At 44.4% G+C, this 24,772-nt stretch overlaps 1 pseudogene; it reads right to left on the bottom strand.

The window, feature by feature from the left end:
* Nucleotides 1-24,772, bottom strand: part of LOC112071780 (serine/threonine-protein kinase TAO1-B-like) — a 45,448-nt pseudogene that overhangs the window by 18,020 nt on the left and 2,656 nt on the right.

A 24,772-nucleotide genomic window follows, 5' to 3' on the forward strand; every position in this document is an offset into this window, starting at 1 on the left:
GAGGCAGTATGTAGGTGTGTGTTCTCACCAGTGAGGCAGTGTGTAGGTGTGTGTTCTCACCAGGGAGGCAGTGTGTAGGTGTGTGTTCTCACCAGTGAGGCAGTGTGTAGGTGTGTGTTCTCACCAGGGAGGCAGTGTGTAGGTGTGTGTTCTCACCAGGGAGGCAGTGCGTATGGTAGCGAAGTGTTCTCTGTTGCGTTCTCTGTAGTGTTTCCTTGGGGGTTGAGCGGCCGGGGGCTCTGTGGGATGGCCCTGCACCTCTGGGTCACCATGGTAACCCTCCTCTTCCTCCTGGCCAAGGCATTGTCATCATTATCAAAATCATTTTCATCATCATCATCATGTGTACATGCAGAGTGTGTGTGTATATATATATAATATATAATATAGCAGTGTGTAAAACGGTGTGTGTATCAAGGTGTGTAAAGTGGTGTGTGTGTATGGTATGTATAGCAGTTTATACAACGGGTGGGTCTAATCCTGGACGCTGATTGGTTAAAACCGCATTCCAGCTGGTGTCTATTCCACAAGTTACCACCTGCTAAATCTATGATATTAAAATGCCTATTTACTCCGTTGCATCGGACTGCTTAATCCACTGTCTCATCAGCCCAGCCAGGCAATTTATAAACTTCATCTCCACTATAAAAAGCATCTGGCCATCATCTCAGATTTCTTTTAGACTAACATTTAGTTTTCAACAGCGGAGATTTGTATAAACCTTGCTGTCTGTCTCTCTGACATTTGCAACATGGCTTCACTGTTGAAATTCGATACCCAGCTGTCCCATAGTAATGAATGTGTTGGGAGTCGGGATGAGATAGACAGGCAGCTTTTCTCAGCTAGTCGAAATCATGAAATCAGCATTATTTTTATGGACATATACTAAGAAATGTCAATAGAAAACAGGTAAAACTAAACGAAATGCAGATAGTTAGCAGTCTTCCCAGCTTCAGTTTTTAGTGATTGTGTTAGCTGTGTTGTTGGCTAGCTTCTCTGAACAACACTGTCCTGACGAGAGAGCACATTTTCTGTGCCAGGTGAAATCGCGCATCGTTAGCACATTGTTATGGATGTCTCCAAATAAATGTCACGAGACAACAGCTGAAACAAATGCAAATGCAGCTACTTATTCTGACTGCACTGCTGCTGTTATTCTGACTGCACTGCTGCTGTTATTCTGACTGCACTGCTGCTGTTATTCTGACTGCTGTTATTCTGGCTGCACTGCTGCTGTTATTCTGACTGCACTGCTGCTGTTATTCTGGCTGCACTGCTGCTGTTATTCTGGCTGCTGTTATTCTGGCTGCACTGTTTGACTGTGACTAAGTTAGCCGTAGTTGGCTAGCTAGCAAGGGATTAAAAACGTTACGAACGAACGACTGGGTCACGTCCATAAACACAGAACAAAAAGACTTAACGACTGGATCGCGTCTCTGGCAGCCGAACCGATAGAACGACCAGCCAGCTTGGGTAGCAAACCTAGATTTGTGCCGGGACTACAGTACCAGTCAGAAGTTTAGACACACCCACTCATTCAAGGATTTTTCTTTATTTTTACTATATTCTACATTGTAGAATAATAGTGAAGACATCAAAACTATGAAATAACACATATGGAATCATGTAGTAACCAAAAACATGTGTTAAACAAATCAAAATATATTTTAGAATCTTCAAGTAGCCATCCTTTGCCTTGATGACAGCTTTGCACACTCTTGGCATTCTCTCAAACAGCTTCACCCTGAACACTTTTCCAACAGTCCTGAAGGAGTTCCCACATATGCTGAGCACTTTTTGGCTGCTTTTCCGTCACTCTGCGGTCCAACTCATCCCAAACCATCTCAATTGGGTTGAGGTTGGGTGATTGTGGAGGCCAGGTCATCTGATGCAGCACTCCATCACTATCCTTTTTGGTCAAATAGCCCTTACACAGCCTGGAGGTGTGTTGGGTCAATGTCCTGTTGAAAAACAAATGAGAGTCCCACTAAGCGCAAACCAGATGGGATGGCGTATCGCTATAGAATGCTGCGGTAGCCATGCTGGTTAAGTGTGCCTTGAATTCTAAATAAATCACAGACAGTATCATCAGCAAAGCACCCCCACACCATCACACCTCCTCCTCCATGCTTCACGGTGGGAACCACACATGCAGAGATCATCCGTTCACCTAATCTGCGTCTCACAAAGACACGGCGGTTGGAACCAAAAATCTTACATTTGGACTCATCAGACCAAAAGACAGATTTCCACCGCTCTAATGTCCATTGCTTCTGTTTCTTGGCCCAAACCAGTCTCTTCTTCTTATTGGTGTCCTTTAGTAGTGGTTTCTTTGCAGCAATTCGACCATGAAGGCCTGATTCACGCAGTCTCCTCTGAACAGTTGATGTTGAGATGTGTCTGAAACATTTATTTGGGCTGCAATTTCTGAGGCTGGTAACTCTAATGAACTTATCCTCTGCAGCAGAGGTAACTCTGGGTCTTCCTTTCCTGTGGCGGTCCTCATGAGAGCCAGTTTCATCACAGCGCTTGATGGTTTTTGTGACTGCAATTGAAGAAACTTTAAAAGTTCTTGACATTTTCAAGATTGACTGACCTTCATGTCTTAAAGTAATGATGGACTGGTGTTTCTCTTTGCTTATTTGAGCTGTTCTTGCCATAATATGGACTTCTGTATACCACCCCTACCTTGTCACAACACAACTGATTGGCTCAAACATATGAAGAAGGAAAGAAATTCCACAAATTAACTTTTAACAAGGCACACCTGTTAATTGAAATGCATTCCAGATGACAACCTCATGAAGCTGGTTGAGAGAATGCCAAGAGCGTGTAAAGCTGTCATCAAGGCAAAGGGTGGCTACTTTGAAGAACCTCAAATATAAAATATATTTTGATTTGTTTAACACTTTTTTGGTTACTACATGATTCCATATGTGTTATTTCATAGTTTTGATGTCTTCACTATTATTCTACAATGTAGAAAATAGTACAAATAAATAAGAACCATTGAATGAATAGGTGTGTCCAAACTTTTGACTGGTATTGGATATCTCGCGGAAGGAGGAAATAGTATGAATAAATGTATCAAAATAAAGTTTTTAAATGAAAGTATGTCAATCATTTGAATATGTTGGTAACACGTTGTATAAAAGTGATAATGCCTTCGAAGCTGGTGTTTGTCGCTTAGTCTCGGGCCTAACACCCATGCCAATATATCCTCCAAACAGCGACTTCTCGGCCATCGTCACTTCAGTGTGAAGTAGCCCCACCAGTTTGAGGTGTATGACAGAGCTGTTGGACATGACCGTGTGGTCTCCCTCCATCAGGTCCAGTTCACTGCGGTCGTCCTGTGCTGCTTCATTCAGACTGTTGACTGAGCTGCTCTGGGAGCTGATAGACATACTGGGGATGGACTGGTTACTGCCCACACTGTTCACTGTGTCTGTACGACCTGCACCGTGCTCCACCTCCTAGACACACCCAGACAGAGAAAGAGAGAGACACCCAGACAGTGAGAGAGAGACAGACAGCAAGAGAGAGAGAGACAGACAGACAAAGAGAGAGGGGGAGGGAAACAGACACAGGGAGACAGACAGCCTCACAAATAGGAAAACAGAGAGTGGTCAGATAGTATGTTCAGTTTCATCCCCTGGCTGCTACCTCTGCTCTGATTGGTACTGAAGATTACATGCAAACTACCCCACACACATCCTCTTCACCACCACACACACACCTCGTCTCCGTCCTGTGTCTCAGCCTGTGGTCCGTTGTGAGCCTCCTGAAACAGGATCTTCTTCATCTTACGGTACTGCAGGTTGTCCAGCTCCCTGACCGCCTCTTTGGTCCTCAGGATCAGATCCATCAGAACAGAGTCTGGACGCTCTCGTTGGACAAACGCATGCTACAGGGATGAGAGGGAGGGAGGGAAAGTGTGAAGGAGAGGAAGGACGGGGTAAATTTAATTTGTTAATTCAGGCCTATTCAGTTCACCAGTTGACATTTACATAGCATTATTTTTAGGGTGTTTTCACACTTGGTGCCTTTCAGACAATTTTAGTGTACTCAGTGCGGTTGGAACTGAGACCTCTCAAAAGAACCCCGAAACGAACCGAACTGAGATCTCGAGAGGTGGTCGGAGTTCAGTTCGCTTGAATTCTGCGGTCCGGTCCCTTTTTTTAGGGTAATGTGAATGCAAAGCTTCCCAGGTTTGCTTGTCATTATTCCTGCACGACACACTAGACTACTGCTACACTGTTTCCCCTGACATAACCCGTCACACTACATTACTGCAACACAGTTTCCCCTGACATAACCCCTCACACTAGATTACTGCTACACCGTTTCCCCTGACATAACCCCTCACACTAGACAACTGCCATAACCCGTCACACTAGACTACTGCAACACCGTTTCCCCTGACATAACCCGTCACACTAGACTACTGCTACACCGTTTCCCCTGACATAACCCCTCATATTGGTGCCAAAGGAGAGAGAAGATGGTGTGCAGGTTTGTAGGAAAAAAATGTGGGCCGTCGTTGGATATTGATTAGCAATTGTCAAAAATGCACAGAAATGCCAAAATATGCGTGAAATTTTTTGTTCAGATTATTTGTTTGCCATATGTGATCTATAGGCTAGTAGTTAAGTGGTATATTCCATAAAGGGGTTTGAATAGAGAGAAGACAGTAATCTATAAGCTGGGAACATAGGTTACAACATCTATTCTCGCTCTTAAAGGGGCAGTCGCCTATATTGGGTGTACAAATTCACTATTCAATCTGCAGTTAACTCTTCTGCTAATTATTCTGTTACCAATAATATTTACATGTTAATAGTATCTTCTGAATACATTTATTATGTCTCATAGTTTGTATTGATTATTATTATTATTATTTGTAGTTTTTTACCGAATTTTCTCCCCAATTTCGTGGAATCCAAATTGGTAGTTACATTCTTGTCTCATCGCTGTAACTCCCGTACGGACTCGGGAGAGGCGAAGGTCGAGAGCCGTGCGTCCTCCAAAACACAACCAAGCCGCACTGCTTTTTGACACAATGCCAACTTAACCAGGAAGCCAGCTGCACCAATGTGTCGGAGGAAACACCGTACACCTGGCGACCGTGTCAGCGTGCACTGCGCCCGGCCCGCCACAGGAGTCGCTAGTGCGCGATGGGACAAGGACATAATGCTGGGCCAATTGTGCACCGACCCATTTGTCTCCCGGTCGCGACAGAGCCTGGAATCGAACCCAGAATCTCTAGTGGCACAGCTATCACTGCGATGCAGTGCCTTTGACCACTGCGCCACTCGGAAGACTTTTGTCTCATATTTTAACCAAATGCAATCTATAAGATTCCAAAATGTAAGTAGGCTGTATCACAACCAGCCGTGATTGGGAGTCCCATAGGGCGGAGCACAATTAGCCCAGGGTTGTCTGGGTTTGGCCGGTGTAGGCCGTCATTGTAAATAAGAATTTGTTCTTAAGTTCTTAACTGACTTGCCTAGTTAAATAAAGGTTCAATATTTTTTTATATACATCTAGCTGTCCGAGAACAGATTCTGATGGAATGGCTCGTCCTGCACTTTGTAAAAACCCAAAGTGAATATCTTGGTTCATTTTTAAACATAGCGATGTGAATGCAACAAGGACTCGGTCCACAAAATAGGTAAAGTAAACTATTTTGTGAATAAAAAGAGAACAGTTATTTAGCTTTTTTTTTTTAACCCCCCTAGTTCACTTTAAAGAGGACTGAGATCGGTTATTTTAAAAGAGGACTATATGTGAAAAAACCCTAAAAACTAAAATCTTCATGTGAATTTTTTGTTGTTGTTGAGTGTTCTTACGTTTAGTAGATGGTCAGACTTGGGTCTATCCTGGGGGATTTTCTGAAGGCAGGAATCAACAAAGTTTCTAAAGTAATCCGTCCTGCATAGAGGGAAGGAGGGAAGGAGGGAGGGCAAGAGAAAAAAAAAACATTGCCACAATTAAATTAAAGTAAAATCCATCACCTGTGATAGCCCTAACCCATGATAGCTATAGTACTACAATAAAATGCTATATCCTTATGAAAATACCTTGAGGTGTGTGTCTCAGGGTTTCCGTTATTAAAATGTGGCACCGGATATTTGAGAAATTTACCGGACCCCGTATGCATTGTACCCTGATTAGGGAGTCCACCCACGGTACTCAGAATGACAAAAATCACATTTTGATCATGGTAATTCATCTGAACAGAACGTGCAAGTGGAGGATGCAATGACGTGTCCTTCTTTACCGCTCACATTGAAGACGTTAGAAGAACTGTCCACATTTACTTTTCCTCAGACAACAAGATGAGTAACGAACAGCTAAATCACTAGCCAAGGCATACGAGCCGTGTGAGTTAAGTTTGGGGGAAGCAAATGTTCACCATAAATGCACCTTCAAAATAAAGCATTCCATGCGTCATCACATTTGCAGAGACTTATGTAAGACAGCCTACTGTTCAGAATGTGATGAGTAGATTGGCTAGTCATAATTTAGGTTTATAATACAACCGAATCACTGTTTTGAAAAAAGACAGTTCAATGCATGGCTGAGTGGCGTATAGCGCAGAGCCCTGGGCTACAGGCCATATCAGATGTGTTTCTTCTTTCTTTGCACGGGAAAACACATTTCATACAATCCTACTACACTTTGTATGACTGGAGACATCAGCAGAATCTTTTCTTAAAATGACAAATTACACGGTAGCCTACTCTGATGACAATGACAACAGATCAATAAAAATCAACGCTGTCCATATAAACAGGCAGAGAAGGGGAGACACATAGAAAATGACGTCCATCTAAACTGGAGGAGGAAATTATTGTCCAGAAACAAACACAAGTGGCACTGACCCAACAATGATAAAGAGTGAACATGCTGTGCCCACTCACTGGGGATACGGCCGATGCTCTCTGCTGGTGCCAATAAGATAGCCTATAGGCCTACGGTTGTTCCCTCAATTAAGTTGAGAATTTTGATAACTATAAAGACAGGTTAAAGTCTTTTCATTATCTTTGCTTTACAACAGCCATTTGTTTTCCAAACTATGTTTTCTCACGATTTCATTTACAACTATAGCGATATGCCTGGCAGGGCCCCTCTACTTTTCACTGACAGTCACAACTCAGCAATCATTTATTTGGTATTTGCCACACGCGCTGCCTTTTCCCCGACTCTAGGCAATGCGATTTAAAACGATCCACAACTAATCATGTTTTACAGCTAGGGGAAGCTAAATGATCCTCTTTGGCCAAATCATGCTTTAGTAGTCTATTCAGAATGATTGTATTTATTTCTGTATAGACAGTAGGCTAATTAGGCTATATCACTTTGGCAATTTAATTCAATTCACTTAGCGAAAGCTTAGCTTCCATAAGCCTTATGGACGTGCCGCCTATGTCAATCTACTATCCCCCACAGTAGAACAGTGTACCTATTCTATTGGTCAGCAAGTCGAGAAAGAAATAGCCGAAACAGACTCTGGGACAGTTGTGGGACAATAGATCACAAATTCATACAACCAGTAGGCCTAGGCTACATTAAAAAAAACTTTCAAAAGCAATGAGTCTGATGCAACATATTAGACCGTTTAGCTTAAAATGTTGATAAACTGTTATTTCTTCACATTATTAGGGCAGCATAATAGTCTAGTCTAGTATAGTAATAGTCTAGTCATGCGCCAAGGCGTTAGGCTACTGTGAATTTGGCTACTAGACAATGAAAGAAAGTTACAAACCAATAGAACACGAGAGAAATAGCTTACTGGTTTCAATGACCTGTCTTTAGACAAGTCTTTATCAATGGCCTGTCTTCAGACAAGTCTTTATCAATGGCCTGTCTTCAGACAAGTCTTTATCAATGACCTGTCTTCAGACAAGTCTTTATCAATGACCTGTCTTCAGACAAGTCTTTATCAATGGCCTGTCTTCAGACAAGTCTTTATCAATGGCCTGTCTTCAGACAAGTCTTTATCAATGGCCTGTCTTCAGACAAGTCTTTATCAATGCCCTGTCTTCAGACAAGTCTTTATCAATGGCCTGTCTTCAGACAAGTCTTTATCAATGGCCTGTCTTCAGACAAGTCTTTATCAATGGCCTGTCTTCAGACAAGTCTTTATCAATGACCTGTCTTCAGACAAGTCTATCAGATAATTGACTGAACATACTCTCCTGCAACCCGCCTCACCCAATGTCGTACGGATCCGCTATTTTGTATACTTATGAACCGGGAACAACCATCAAAAGCTAGCCAGCTAACTGGCTACTAGCTAGTAGTCAGTTAGCCATCGCTAGGCCGATCTGCTAGGACCATCTCCCGGCTAGCTGAAGAGGCCCATTAGCCACTCCTTGGGCTACAATACCTATTTTGCCAATTGGACCGGACTACTGACGTAATTCTGCCCGAGGGGGATTTTTCAACTGGCTCCTGCATTGCGACATCCCCTGAATGCCCAACCGCTAGCAGGCTAGCCGCAGCCCGCTAGCTGTCTAGAGCACATTGGACTGTTAGCTTAAGAGGCCCATCGGATAAATTCTTTGGCCACTATACCTATTTTGCCAATTGGCCTGGTTTACCACACAGAGCCCTGCTGATCCGTCCTCTGAACCTGAACCCCCAACAGAAGCTAGCCAACTAACTAGCTAGTAGTCAGCTAGCCACTGCTAGCGGTCATTAGCTACCTTTAGACCGGAAAACTCTTGCCAGTCTGCACAGCGCGACTCAAACCAGAGCAAATCTGACTTATTTTTCTCCATATCTCCGGATTCCTACCGGAAGCTCTGAAGCTTTTTTTTCTTTTTCCCCCCCACCTGGATCATCGCAGCTAGCTAGCAGCTATCCGAGTGGCCACTCCTGGCTAACGGCTCTGTCCCGAAGCAAGAACCAATTAGCATGGAGCAAGCCTTTCTAGGCCCATCTGCTAGGCCCATCTCCCAGCTAGCCGTAGAGGTCCATCAGCCACTCCTTGGGCTTCAATACCTATTTTTCCGACTGGCCTGGACCCCCACCGACCCATCACGACTGGACTACCGGCGTGATTCGCCCGAGGGGGTCTCTCAACTGGCTCCTCCGTCGCGACGTCCCTGAATGCCCATCCGCTAGCCTGCTAGCCGCGGTCCGCTAGCTGTCTAGAGCACATCGGACTGTTAGCTTAAGAGGCCCATCGGACAAATTCTTTGGCCACTATACCTATTTTGCCAATTGGCCTGGTTTACCACACTGACCCCTGCTGATCCGTCTGCCGACGTAACTGCACGAGGGTGCCACAACAGACTTTCTTCCGTCGCGACGTCCCTTGAAGGCCCTTCTGCTAGCTTGCTAGCCCCTGGACTGCTAGCTGCCTGAAGCCACTCACTGGACTCCTATGATCCCTCGGCTACGCATGCCTCTCCCTAACATCAATATGCCTTGTCCATTGCTGTTTTGGTTCGCAATTATTGCCTTATTTCACTGTAGAACCTCTAGCCCTGCTCAATACGCCTTAGTTAACACTTTAGTTCCACCTCCCACACATGCGGTGACATCCCCTGGTTTAAATTATATTTCTAGAGACAATATATCTCTTTCATCGTCACTCTATGCACAGGTTTACCCACACTGTATTCACGTCCTACCATACCCTTGTCTGTATATTATGCCTTGAATCTATTCTACCGTGCCCAGAAACCTGCTCCTTTTACTCTGTTCTGAACATACTAGACGACCAGTTCTGTTAGCCTTTAGCCGTACCCTTATCCTACTCCTCCTCTGGTGATGTGGAGGTTAATCCAGGCTCTGCAGTGCCTAGCTCCACTCCCATTTCCCAGGCGCTATCATTTGTTGACTTCTGTAACCGTAAAAGCCTTGGTTTCATGCATGTTAACATTAGAAGCCTCCTCCCTAAGTTTGTTTTATTCACTGCCCTAGCACATTCTGCCAACCCGGATGTCATGTCTGAATCCTGGTTTAGGAAGACCACCAAAAACAGAGTTGCAATCGACTGCAGGGATAGCCTGCAGAGTTCTGTCTTATTATCCAGGTCTGTGCCCAAACAATTGAGCTTCTACTTTTAAAATTCCACCTCTCCAGAAACAAGTCTCTTACCGTTGCTGCTTGCTATTGACCACCGTCTGCCCCCAGCTGTGCCCTGCACAGCGAATTGATTGCCCCCTATCTATCTTCAGAGCTCGTGCTGCTAGGTGACCCCGGCCATCCTTCAATCTAAGCTTGATGCTCTCAATCTCACACAAATTATCAAGGAACCCACCAAGTACAACCCCAAATCTGTAAACACAGGCACCCTCATTGATATCATCCTAACCAACCTGCCCTCCAAATACACCTCTGCTGTTTTCAACCAGGATCTCAGCAATCATTGCCTGCGTCCGTAATGGGTCTGTGGTCAAGCGACCACCCCTCATCACTGTCAAACGCTCCCTAAAACACTTCAGTGAGCAGGCCTTTCTAATCGACCTGGCCCGGGTATCCTGGAAGGATATTGACCTCATTCCGTCAGTAGAGGACACCTGGTTGTTCTTTAAAAGTGCCTTCCTCACCATCTTACATAAACATGCACCATTCAAAAAATGTAGAACCAGGAACAGATATAGCCCTTGGTTCACTCCAGACCTGACTGCCCTTGACCAGCACAAAAACATCCTGTGGCGTACTGCATTAGCATCGAACAGCCCCCGCGATAAGCAACTTTTCAGGGAAGTTAGGAACCAATATACACAGGCAGTTAGGAAAGCAAAGGCTAGCTTTTTCAAGCAGAAATTTGCATCCTTTAACACAAACTCCAAAAAGTTCTGGGACACTGTAAAGTCAATGGGGAATAAGAGCACCTCCTCCCAGCTGCCCACTGCTCTGAGGCTAGGAAACACTGTCACCACCGATAAATCCACTATAATTGAGAATTTCAATAAGCATTTTTCTACGGCTGGCCATGCTTTCCACCTAGCTACCCTGACCCCGGTCAACAGCCCTGCACCCCTCACTGCAACTTGCACAAGCCTCCCCCATTTCTCCTTCACCCAAATCCAGATAGCTGATGTTCTGAAAGAGCTGCAAAATCTTGACCCCTACAAATCAGCCGGGCTAGACAATCTGGACCCTCTTCCTAAAATTATCCGCCAAAATTGTTGCAACCCCTATTACTAGCTTGTTCAACCTCTCTTTCGTATCGTCTGAGATCCCCAAAGATTGGAAAGCTGCCGCGGTCATCCCCCTCTTCAAAGGGGGAGACACTCTACACCCAAACTGCTACCGACCTATATCTATCCTACCCTGCCTTTCTAAGGTCTTCGAAAGCCAAGTTTACAAACAGATCACTGACCATTTCGAATCCCACCGTACCTTCCCCGCTATGCAATCTGGTTTCCGAGCTGGTCACGGGTGCACCTCAGCCACGCTCAAGGTCCTAAACGATATCATAACTGCCATCGATAAGAGACAATACTGTGCAGCTGTATTCATCAACCTGGCCAAGGCTTTTGACTCTGTCAATCACCATATTCTTATCGGCAGACTCAACAGCCTTGGTCTATCAAATGACTGCCTAGCCTGGTTCACCAACTACTTCTCTGACAGAGTCCAGTGTGTCAAATCGGAGGGCCTGTTGTCCGGACCTCTGGCAGTCTCTATGGGGGTGCCACAGGATTCAATCCACGGGCCAACTCTTTTCTCTGTATACATCAATGATGTCGCTCTTGCTGCTGGTGATTCTCTGATCCACCTCTACGCAGACGACACCATTCTGTATACTTCTGGCCCTTCTTTGGACACTGTGTTAACAAACCTCCAGMCGAGCTTCAATGCCATACAACTCTCCTTCCGTGGCCTCCAACTGCTCTTAAATGCAGGTAAAACTAAATGCATGCTCTTCAACCGATCGCTGACCACACCTACCCACCCGTCCAGCATCACTACTCTGGACGGTTCTGACTTAGAATATGTGGACAACTGCAATACCTAGGTGTCTGGTTAGACTGTAAACTCTCCTTCCAGACTCACATTAAGCATCTCCAATCCAAAATTAAATCTAGAATCAGCTTCCTATTTCGCAACAAAGCATCCTTCACTCATGCTGCTAAACATACCATAGTAAAACTGATCATCCTATCGATCCTTGACTTCGGCGATGTCATTTACAAAATAGCCCCCAACACTCCACTCAGCAAATTGGATGCAGTCTATCACAGTGCAATCCGTTTTGTCACAAAGCCCCATATACTACCCACCACTGCGACCTGTATGCTCTCGTTGGCTGGCCCTCGCTTCATATTCGTCGCCAAAACCACTGGCTTCAGGTCATCTATAAGTCTTTGCTAGGTAAAGCCCCGCCTTATCTCAGCTCACTGGTCACCATAGCAGCACCCACCCGCAGCACACGCTCCAGCAGGTATATTTCACTGGTCACCCCCAAAGCCAATTCCTCCTTCGGCCACCTTTCCTTCCAGTTCTCCGCTGCCAATGACTGGAACAAACTGCAAAAATCACTGAAGCTGGAGACTCACATCTCCCTCACTAGCTTTAAGCACCAGCTGTCAGAGCAGCTCACAGATCACTGCACCTGCACATAGCCAATCCGTAAATAGCCCATCCAACTACCTCATCACCATATTGTTATTTATTAGATTTATTTTGCTCCTTTGCACCCCAGTACCGCTACTTGCACACTCATCTTCTGCACATCTATCACCCCAGTGTTAAATTTGCCATACTGTAATAATTTCGCCACTATGGCCTGTCTATTGCCTCACCCCCTTTATCTTACCTCATTTGCACACACTGTATATAGACTTTCTCTATTGCATTATTGACTGTATGTTTGTTTATTCCATGTAACTCTGTGTTGTTGTTTGTGTCGCACTGCTTTGCTTTATTCTTGGCCAGGTCGCAGTTGTAAATGAGAACTTGTTCTCAACTAGCCTACCTGGTTAAATAAAGGTTAAATAAAAATGTAAAAAAGAATATGTTGTAAAATGTTCAGCTTTCCAACAATTAAGTATATGTTTTCAAAATGCACCCTGCCTCCACGTCATTGCAAAGTGGTGTGTGACGTGCTGATGAAGCCTGCCTTCCGTTATGCATTTGAATGGAAAGCGCATTTCAATTACCAGTTTAGAAATAAAAATAGTAGCTCTTTTTAAATCGTGGCCCAAAACCTTTTTATTTTATTTTTTCAACAGGACTGGCCTTATAAAAGCACAGTCTGACAGATTTTCCGCATGTGATAAGATAGAACGAATACACACACACGCCAATTTAATTCCACTAAACTATGCAAATTAACCCATTAACTGTTAAGTATGACCGGTCAAATGTATTTACATTAACTGATATTCCAACAACGAATAGGCTAAAAATAATTATTCCGCAATGGGATTCCTTTTCGCTCCCGGACTATTAGCCGGTACAAATTCGATTTATCTGCACTGAACTTTTTTTTTTACGGCTAACGGAAACTCTGGTGTGTGTGTCTGTGTGTGTGATAGTCTGTGTAAAACACACTCACCAGTCGCTGGACTGCAGCGTAGGGCTCTCATTCTGCGCTATGTGGTATAAGGCACTCATAGCGTTCATATTGAACAGAGGAGGCTTCCTCTCCGCTGCACACAAGATACAAGAGTTACACACACATTAGTCACATACACAGACAGTGTTTACACACACACAGTATGTTGCACATATAAACAATTGAAAACCACCCACGCACACACGTGCGCACCCACACACATCTACCTACCTAGTTCTACACAGGTGATCCCAAGGGACCAGACATCCACCTTTCCGTCATACTGGCCCTCGTCCATGGCCAAGATCACTTCTGGGGCCATCCTGGAGAGAGAGGGGGAGGGGAAAGAGCAAGGAGGGGAAGAGGAGAGAGAGAGAGAGAGAGACAGAGAGCTCAATTACAATCATTGAACATTTTGCCAACAGAGATGGTGCATAATGGCACAGGTAGACCCTATCGAAGGCATGTCAGGCAGACCCTATAGAAGGCATGTCAGGTAGACCCTATAGAAGGCATGCCAGGTAGACCCTATAGAAGGCATGCCAGGCAGACCCTATAGAAGGCATGCCAGGCAGACCCTATAGAAGGCATGTCATGTAGACCCTATAGAAGGCATGTCAGGAGGACCCTATAGAAGGCATGTCATGTAGACCCTATAAAAGGCACATGCCAGGTAGACCCTGTAGAAGGCATGTCAGGCAGACCTTAGAAGGCATGTCAGGCAGACCTTAGAAGGCATGTCATGTAGACCCTATAGAAGGCATGTCAGGTAGACCCTATAGAAGGCATGTCATGTAGACCCTAAAGAAGGCATGTCAGGTAGACCCTGTAGAAGGCATGTCATGTAGACCCTATAGAAGGCATGTCATGGTAGAACCTATAGAAGCATGTCATGTAGACCCTATAGAGGACTCATGTAGACCCTATAGAAGGCATGTCCGTAGACCCTATAGAAGCATGTCAGGTAGACCCTATAGATGGCATGTCAGGGGGACCCTATAGAAGCATGTCAGGTAGACCCTATAGAAGGCATGTCCGAGACCCTATAGAAGGCATTCGGTAGACCCTATAGAGGCATGTCAGGTAAGACCCTATAGAGGCATGTCAGGTAGACCCTATAGAAGGCATGTCAGTAGACCCTATAGAAGCATCAGTAGACCCTATAGAAGGCATGTCATGTAGACCCTATAGAAGGGCATGTCAGGTAGACCTATAGAAGGCATGTCATGTAGACCCTATAGAAGGCATGTCATGTAGACCCTATAGAAGGCATGTCAGGTAGACCCTATAGAAGGCATGTCATGTAGACCCTATAGAGGCATGTCAGGTAACCCTATAGAAGGCATGTCAGGTAGACCCTATAGAAGGCATGTTCAGGTAGACCCTATAGAAGGCATGTCATGTAGACCCTATAGAAGGCATGTCATGTAGACCCTATAGAAGGCATGTCATGTAGACCCTATAGAAGGCATGTCAGCAGACCCTATAGAAGGCATGTCAGGCAGACCCTATAGAAGGCATGTCAGGAACCCTAAGAAGGCATGTCAGGCAGACCCTATAGAAGGCAATGTCAGGCAGACCCTATAGAAGGCATGTCAGGCAGACCCTATAGAAGGGCATGTCAGGTAGACACCTATAGAAGGCATGTCAGGTAGACCCTATAGAAGGCATGTCAGGCAGACCCTATAGAAGGCATGTCAGGCAGACCCTATAGAAGGCATGTCAGGTAGACCCTATAGAAGGCATGTCAGGTAGACCCTATAGAAGGCATGTCAGGCAGACCCTATAGAGGCATGTCAGGCAGACCCTATAGAAGCATGTCAGGTAGACCCTATAGAAGGCATGTCAGCAGACCCTATAGAAGGCATGTCAGACAACCCTATAGAGGCATGTCAGACAGACCCTATAGAAGGCATGTCAGACAGACCCTATAGAAGGCATGTCAGGCAGACCCTATAGATGGCATGTCAGGTAGACCCTATAGAAGGCATGTCATGTAGACCCTATAGAAGGCATGTCAGGCAACAAAACTGTAGAGACCCTATAGAAGGCATGTCAGGTAGACCCTATAGAAGGCATGTCAGGTAGACCCTATATAGCATGTCATGTTGGACCCTATAGAAGCATGTCATGTAGAACCTATAGAGGATGTCAGGCAGACCCTATAGAAGCATTCAGTAACTATAGCGGCATGTCATGTAGACCCTATAGGCGGCATGTCAGGTAGACCCTATAGATGCATGTCAAGAAATAAAAACTTGTCATCACACGGTCCAAGCTTGCCCCCCTGGTAACCCCTGACTGTTGGGCTCTGCTGTCCCTTACCAATAGGAGTCCCCACAAAGGAGTTGGCTGGCGAGGCAATGGAGGCAGAGCCAAAGTCAGCTAACTTGACCTGCCCTGGCTCCGTCAGAGAGATGTTACCAGCCTTGATGTCTCTGAGAGAGAGAGGATGGAGAGAGGTGGGGGAGGGATGTAGAGGGAGAGAGGTGGGGGATGGGAGGAGAGGAGAGAGATGTAGAGGGAGAGAATGAGATTTTCAAAACAGTACTTTGGACACAATGCTAATCTCATTATGGACAAGCACCACGGGTCAGTAGGTGTAATCTCGTTATGGACAAGTACCACTGAGGTCAGTAGTGTAATCTCATTATGGACAAGTACCACTGGTCAGTAGGTGTAATCTCATTATGGACAAGCACCACTGGGTCAGTAGGTGTAATCTCATTATGGAAATCACCACTGGGTCAGTAGGTGTAATCTCATTATGGATAATCACCACTGGGTCAGTAGGTGTAATCTCATTATGGACAACACCACTGGTCAGTAGTGTAATCTCATTATGGATAATCACCACTGGGTCAGTAGTGTAATCTCATTATGGATAATCACCACCTGGGTCAGTAGGTGTAATCTCATTATGGATAATCACCACTGGGTCAGTAGGTGTAATCTCATTATGGATAATCACCACTGGGTCAGTAGGTGTGTGTAATCTCATTATGGATAATCACCACTGGGTCAGTAGGTGTAATCTCATTATGGAAGCAGCACTGGGTCAGTAGGGTAATCTCATTATGGAAAGCACCACTGGTCAGTAGGTGTAATCTCGTATGGACAAGTACCACTGGGTCAGTAGGTGTAATCTCATTATGGACAAGCACCACTGGGTCAGTAGTGTAATCTCATTATGGATAATCACCACGGGGCAGTAGGTGTAATCTCATTATGGACATATACCACTGGGTCAGTAGTGTAATCTCATTATGGATAATCACCACTGTCAGTAGTTATCTCATTATGGACAGCAGCACTGGTCAGTAGGTGTAATCTCATTATGGACAAGCACCACTGGGTCAGTAGGTGTAATCTCATTATGGATAATCACCACTGGGTCAGTAGGTGTATCTCATTATGGACAAGTACACTGGGTCAGTAGGTGTAATCTCATTATGGACAAGTACCACTGGGTCAGTAGGTGTAATCTCATTATGGACAAGCACACTGGGTCAGTAGAGTGTTAATCTCATTATGGATAATCACCACTGGGTCAGTAGTGGTAATCTCATTATGGACAAGTACAATGGGTCAGTAGGTGTAATCTCATTATGGACAAGTACCACTGGGTCAGTAGGTGTAATCTCATTATGGACAAGACCACTGGGTCAGTAGGTGTAAGTCTCATTATGGACAAGTACCACTGGGTCAGTAGGTTAATCTCATTATGGACAAGCACCACTGGTCAGTAGGTGTAATCTCATTATGGACAAGCACCACTGGGTCAGTATGTAATCTCATTATGGATAATCACCACTGGGTCAGTAGGTAGTAATCTCATTATGGGACAACGCACCACTGGGTCAGTAGGTGTAATCTCATTATGGACAAGCACCACTGGGTCAGTAGGTGTAATCTTGTTCCTGAATGCTCCTCTGTCTCACCTGTGAATCATGTTGTGGGAGTGAAGGTAGGCCAACCCCTGCAAAGCACCGTGGGTAATGGCAGCGATCTCCATTTCCTGAAGGGGATTTTTATGAACTACAGGATGAGTGAGAGAGGATATTTTAGAAAACATTTGCTAAAAATTAGTAAAAAGACACATTGTGTCAAACACAGTCTAAATTGACCACGATATAGTACAACACAAAAAGGAAGGTTAATGTTTTCTAGAATGTTTTACCTTCTAGAACATCAGAAGCGGAGCCCAGACAGTACTCCATCACCAGCTAGACACACAGAACACATCCAGGAAGAAAACAGGTCCATGGATATACACCTGTAGGTAAGGTTACTGAAACATCTCAGTGGGAGTTTTAACCTCAAAATGTGTGCGAGGGTGTGTTTTTCTGGGTTTCATAGGTAGTAGGCCTTCATACTCCACTGTGTGTGTGTCTTACCCATGCTGTGTTTTCTCGTAGGTAGCAGCCCTTGTACTCTATGCTGTTGGGATGTTGAATCCTCTGGAGAAACTTCACCTCTTTTATGATGTCCTGCCATTTCTGAGAGAGATATTGTTTTATTAAAAAAAAAAAAAAACCTGTATTGGCCCTGAAGCTGCATCATTAAAAACAAAGAAAGAGTGAGAGAAAGAGGGAGGGAGAGTGTAAAAAAAGAATTTAAAAAAAATAAGAATAAGCCATATAAAGAAAGACTTAATATATTTTTGTGGCGACATGGTGAAACTACAAATGAGTTCTTGGTTCAACCAACACACCTGGGGAAATAAGATGGGTGCAGAGTGACTACTCAGATCACTCTGAATGAACACAAAACATACAGAGAACCCTGTAGGTCTTCATTAAGGGTATGTTCTCATACGTGACATACATACGGAATGGTGTCCGTCCGTCTGTCTGTCTGTCTATTGGGGTGGTTTTCTTCGTACACAGATTAGGTGTAATCTGATTACAGCTAATCTGAAATTACGAGGAGAGCGAGGCGAAAGTGAGAGTGTATGAGAGCCGTGGGGTGACCTTGGAGATAATGTGTTCAGCTCACATATTTCTATCGGAGAGAGTGTGTGTGTGTGTGTGTGTGTGTGTGTTAACTCAATCTGGTGCAGCGCAACATTTCAGCGCAACAAATGTGCCGTCTGAGATGTGTTTCTGTTGTCCCTGTTGAAATAAACTTTATTAAGAGAAACAGGGAGGAATGTGTAGCAATTCGTCTCACCTCGTTGGACTGCTTCCCGCTGTAGGACATCTTCTTGATGGCCACCACCTCCGTAGTTCGCACATCCCGCGCCTTAGACACAGAACACACACACACAGGCCTTAGACACAGAGAACACACACACACAGAGACCTTAGACAGAGACAGAACGCACACAGGCAGAGAACACGAACACACACAGGCCTTAGACACAGAACACACACACACACACACACACACAAACAGGCAGAGAACACGAACACACACACACACACACACACAGGCCTTAAGACACAGACAGAGTAAACACACAGGCCTTAGACACAGAGAGAACACAGGTGGAACAGTAGGACTATTACAGCACAGGAATCGGTGTGTGTGTGTGTTTGCATGTTTGAGTGATGTGTGATGTGTGTGTGTGATGTGTATGTTTGAGTATGTACATACAAAGTAGACTGCTCCAAAGCTGCCATGACCTATCTCTCTGAGGTCAGAGAACAGTTTCTCAGGGTCTTCCTTGAAGAACAGCTCGGCTACATCCGGGTCCTTCAGACTGCCCGCCCGCACAGTGGATGGCATGCTGGGTAGTGTAGTTTGCTGTCTCCCGGCAGGTTGGGGAAAGGGGGTGGGGCCAGCAGACTATGGCCGTTGGCCGTTGGAGCGCAGCTGGGTCTACGCCAGAGCAGGTGACAACTCATCTGCCAGTGGGGAGGAGCCAGAGGGGCCGGAGCATGGGCACCTGGAGGGGGAAGAGGAAGAGTATGTAGGAAGAATATGAGACGGGAACAGCTTTGTTACTCCGCTTAGAGAAACATTGCCTCTCACTCAGCTTAACCTCATCCCCAGGCTATTGTGCACAGCGTGGGAGTGTCCATAGAATTCTATGGGAGTGGTCTTATGCAGTAAAATGTCATTTAATTTTATCGAATTAAAACGACTGCGAGGCTAGGGGAAAGTTTTTATGGTAGATTAAGTCGATTAAGCCAATGGCTATGCGTATGATGAGTTGGTCATTAAAATGTTCAAAACTCACTACATTAAATTACACCTGGGAATTCTGGTAAATTCACTGGACTTTTCCATCCAGTAGATCTTTAAACTACTGGCCTGGGCGAGCATACGCACAAACATCATGTGGATTGATCATTGATTTAACATCCAGGTTTAAACTAGGCTATTGCCTTAATGAGAGAGAGAAGTGGGGTCAGAGTTCAGTGAGGGATTCAGTGTGTGTGTGTGTGTGTGTGTGTGCGTGTGTCATTGAGTGTATTGATAAGTATGTGTGTGTGTGTGTGTGTGTGTGTGAGAGCACTTTAAGTTCTTCTGGGACTGAAACATCAGCCTCTGATGTGCAAATCACCACTGCTGTAATACCACAGCAGACCTCTCAATAAAACACACACCATTATGGATGAGGGATGTGTGTGTGTGTGTGTGTGTGAGAGAGACATTTTGTGTTGACATTTGAAATGTCTTTATTCTTTTTGGAACTTCTGTGAGAGTTATTTGTTTATTATCTATTTCACTAGCTTGTAAAAACATGTAAACATGTTTCCCATGCCAATAAAGCCCTTAAATTGAATTCACACACAAACATCAAATTGATCAGAAATACAGTGTAGACATTGTTAATGTTGTAAATGACTATTGTAGCTGGAAATGGCTGATTTTTAATGGAATATCTACATAGGCGTACAGAGGCCCATTATCAGCAACCCATTATAGCTAATCCAAGTTTATCATTTTAAAACAGACTAATTGATCATTAGAAATCCCTTTTGCAATTATGTTAGCACAGCTGAAAACTGTTGTTCTGATTAAAGAAGCAATAAACCTGGCCTTCTTTAGACTAGTTGAGTATCTGGAGCATCAGCATTTGTGGGTTTGATTACAGGCTCAAAATGGCCAGAAACAAAATAACTTACTTCTGAAACTCGTCAGTCTATTCTTGCTCTGAGCAATGAAGGCTATTCCATGCGATAAATTTCCAAGACACTGAATATCTCGTACAACGCTGTGTACTACTTCCTTCACAGAACAGCACAAACTGGCTCTAACCAGAATAGAAAGAGTGGGAGGCCCCGGTGCACAACTGAGCAAGAGGACAAGTACATTAGAGTGTCTAGTTTGAGAAACAGACACCTCACAAGTCCTCAACCGTTTCCAACTACAATAGTCATTTACAACATTAACAATGTCTACACTGTATTTCTGATCAATTTGATGTTATTTTAAATTAAAAAATTAAAAAAGTGCTTTTCTTTCAAAAACAAGGACATTTCTAAAGAGACCCCAAACTTTTGAACGGTAGTGTAGGTAGGAATAAAGTGACTAGGCAACAGGATAGATAATAAACAGTAACAGCAGCGTATGTGATGAGTCAAAATAGTTAATGCAAAAAGGGTCAATGCAGATAGTTAAATAGTTAACCAAATAGCTACCCAGATGAACTATTTAGCAGTCTTTTTGGCGCACTGTCGTGCGGTAGGCGAGAACCGTCTATGACTTGAGTGGCTGGAGTCTATGACAATTTTTAGGGCCTTCCTCTCACACCGCCTGGTATAGAGGTCCTGGATGGCAGGGAACTCGGCCCCAGAGATGTACTGGGCCGTACGCACTACAGGGGCTGTTACGCTGACCGTATTACCGCCAGTCATGAAGGCAGTCAAATTCCACCTGACCGTTTAGTCACGGTAATTAGGCTCCGATGCTGCTGCTGGTCATTAGTAGTCTACCAAACTTGCTAACTGCCTGGTACTCAGTACTCCATTGTCCCTTTAATCACTCTGACGTCAATGCAAATGTAATCGAAAATCTTATCAAAACACTTCATGAGAGCCCATGAGCTCATGTTGCGCAACATTTCTATAGGCTATGCAATTGCGTGAGAAAACAGAGTGACAGCCTTTATTAAAAAGAGGAGGATCCCATCAGCTTTCTATAGGTTAGGCCCATTATATTTATTTCTCAACTTTCCTAATATTAAGCACATTGCTTATCTTTACAACAGGAGTATAGCCTACCTGGCTGGCAGGAAAATGAACCACAGGATAAGCGTCCTCCATTCGCTATTTAAGTCTAGAGATGACATGTATTTTCCCCCCTGACCCTGTTTCGAGACAGGTGCATGATAATGGTCCATTTTAAATGAAAACTAATTTCACACATATATTATTTATGATATGGTATATGAAACAATGTTTCTGCCATCACGTTAAAAAAAATACAAAATTAGGATCTATTTGAAGAAAAGTATATTTCCACATTAGTGTTAGGCAGTTTGTTGTGGTATGAGGTGTTACGGATGACGATGAAGGCATATCGAAACCGTCGGACAAATTGACGTTCAACGTTGACACGACCCATTCCCACCATCACTAAGGTCATGCGCACCACTTTCAATGACAGAGGCAATGCTTACAGTTCTAACCCCAGTTACTGCTAGTGGAATGAGCACCGTACTCATCAATCCCTGCTGAAGGGGGTTGAAACGGAAAATGATCAAATACTTCAGACAACGTTCAACATTAAGACAAGTTCACTGAAAGTAACTAATCAGAAAGGTCAATCTAAATGTATAACAGCACTTCTGGAATTTATCAAATGAAGTTGGATCAAATCAACAACAAAAATAATGAGGCTGTACCTAATATATTAGTGCTTGTAAAACACTAAAAAGGTGTTATACATTTTCTTAAAAACGCTCATGTTGGAAATTCAAAAAGCTCATAGAAAATAGTTGCCTCAAGTAGAACAATAGGTTTTACAGTGTGTACAGGATGAACCCAGAGAGTAAAAAGACAACTGACCAATCAACATACTATAATTCACACCCCGTCAACAGAGAAAGTAGGCCTAGAAGAGAGCAGAAGCTGTCAACCAATCAACACAGCAGTTCTGGCCTGAATCAGTGCATAAAACACAGTCCATGGACACAGTCACAGTAGAGAGACAAACATATGAGGATTTACCCCTTCACACACACACACACACACACAAGCTCCTCTGTCATTAGGATAAAGCCAGTGTTTAGCCTAACTCTCACTATGCTACCACATCACTAGTCAAATCAAAGTTGATTGGTCGTACACAGTTTAGCAACGTTAAATAGGGTGCAGGGAAATGCTTATGTTTCTTTTTTTACCCCTTTTTATCCTCAATTTCATGGAATCCAATTGGTAGTTACAGTCTTGTCTCATCGCTGCAACTCCCCTACGGACTCTGGAGAGGCGAAGGTCGAGAGCCGCTCGTCCTCCGAAACACACCCGCACTGCTTCTTGACACACTGCCCACTTAACCCGGAAGCCAGACGCACCAATGTGTCGGAGGAAACACCGTCCAACTGGTCGACCGTGTCAGCGAACATGTGCCCAGCCCACCACAGGAGTCGCTAGAGCGCGATGGGACATCCCGGGACGGCCAAACCCTCCCCTAACCCGGACAACGCTGGGCCAATTGTGAGTCGCGTCATGGGTCTCACGGTCGTGGCCGGCTGCGACACAGCCCGGTATCAAACCAGGATCTGTAGTAACGCAGTTAGCACTGCAATGCAGTGCCTTAGACCACTGCGCCACTCGGGAGGCCCCTGAAATGCGTATGTTACTAGCTCCAATCAATGCAGTCAAATGTCAAAAAGTACACAAATTATCAAAACGTTTAAATAAAAACACAAGAAATCGTGAAATGGCTGAACGAATTTGGTAACAGAATAGACTACAATGTATTTTCAGCTCAATCATAGACCTAATTATAACATAACACACAGAAATACGAGCCTTTGGTCATTAATATGGTTGAATCCGGAAATGATCATTTCGAAAACAAAACGTTTATTATTATCGCATATACCCTGACTCTGCGTGCAATGAACGCAAGAGAAGTGACACAATTTCACCTGGTTAATATTACCTGCTAACCTGGATTTCTTTTAGCTAAATATGCAGGTTTAAAAATATATACTTCTGTGTATTGACTTTATGAAAGGCATTGATGTTTATGGTTAGGTACACGTTGGAGCAACGACAGTCCTTTTTCCGCGAATGCGCACCGCATCGATTATATGCAACGCAGGACACGCTAGATAAACTAGTAATATCATCAACCATGTGTAGTTAACTAGTGATTATGATTGATTGGTTTTTTATAAGATAAGTTTAATGCTAGCTAGCAACTTACCTTGGCTTCTTACTGGATTCGCGTAACAGGCAGGCTCCTCGTGGAGTGCAATGAGAGGCAGGTGGTTAGAGCGTTGGACTAGTTAACTGTAAGGTTGCAAGATTGAATCCCCGAGCTGACAAGGTAAAAATCTGTCGTTCTGCCCCTGAACAAGGCAGTTAACCCACCGTTCCTAGGCCGTCATTGAAAATAAGAACGTGTTCTTAACTGACTTGCCTAGTTAAATAAAGGTGTAAAAAAAAAWATATATATATWTTTTTTTTAATCGACCAAATCGGTGTCCCAAAATACCGATTTCCGATTGTTATGAAAACTTGAAATCGGCCCTAATTAATCGGCCATTCCGATTAATCGGTCGACCTCTAGTCAGGATAACAACACTGATCCTGTGGACTATACTGTGTGGCAGGCCGAGAGAACAGGCTTTACCCTGCTCCCTCTCTGATCCCTTTTTCCTGGGAGATGCATAAATCCTAGACTATAGTACTGTCAGTGTGGCAACAGTGACCAGGCCTGAAGCTGTTATAACACATAGTAGAACACAAACATTAACAGGCTGTTAGGCTACTTACCCACGTAGCTCAACTATGACGCTACCTACCCGCGTAGCTCAACTATGACGCTACCTACCCGCGTAGCTCAACTATGACGTTACCTACCCGCGTAGCTCAACTATGACGTTACCTACCCGCGTAGCTCAACTATGACGCTACTTACCCACGTAGCTCAACTATGACGCTACTTACCCTCGTAGCTCAACTATGACGCTACTTACCCACGTAGCTCAACTATGACGCTACTTACCCACGTAGCTCAACAATGACGCTACATACCCACGTAGCTCAACAATGACGCTACCTACCCACGTAGCTCAACAATGACGCTACATACCCACGTAGCTCAACAATGACGCTACCTACC

This window comes from Salvelinus sp. IW2-2015, unplaced genomic scaffold (assembly GCF_002910315.2).
Source record: "Salvelinus sp. IW2-2015 unplaced genomic scaffold, ASM291031v2 Un_scaffold1717, whole genome shotgun sequence".
NCBI classification, from domain to species: Eukaryota; Metazoa; Chordata; class Actinopteri; order Salmoniformes; family Salmonidae; genus Salvelinus; species Salvelinus sp. IW2-2015.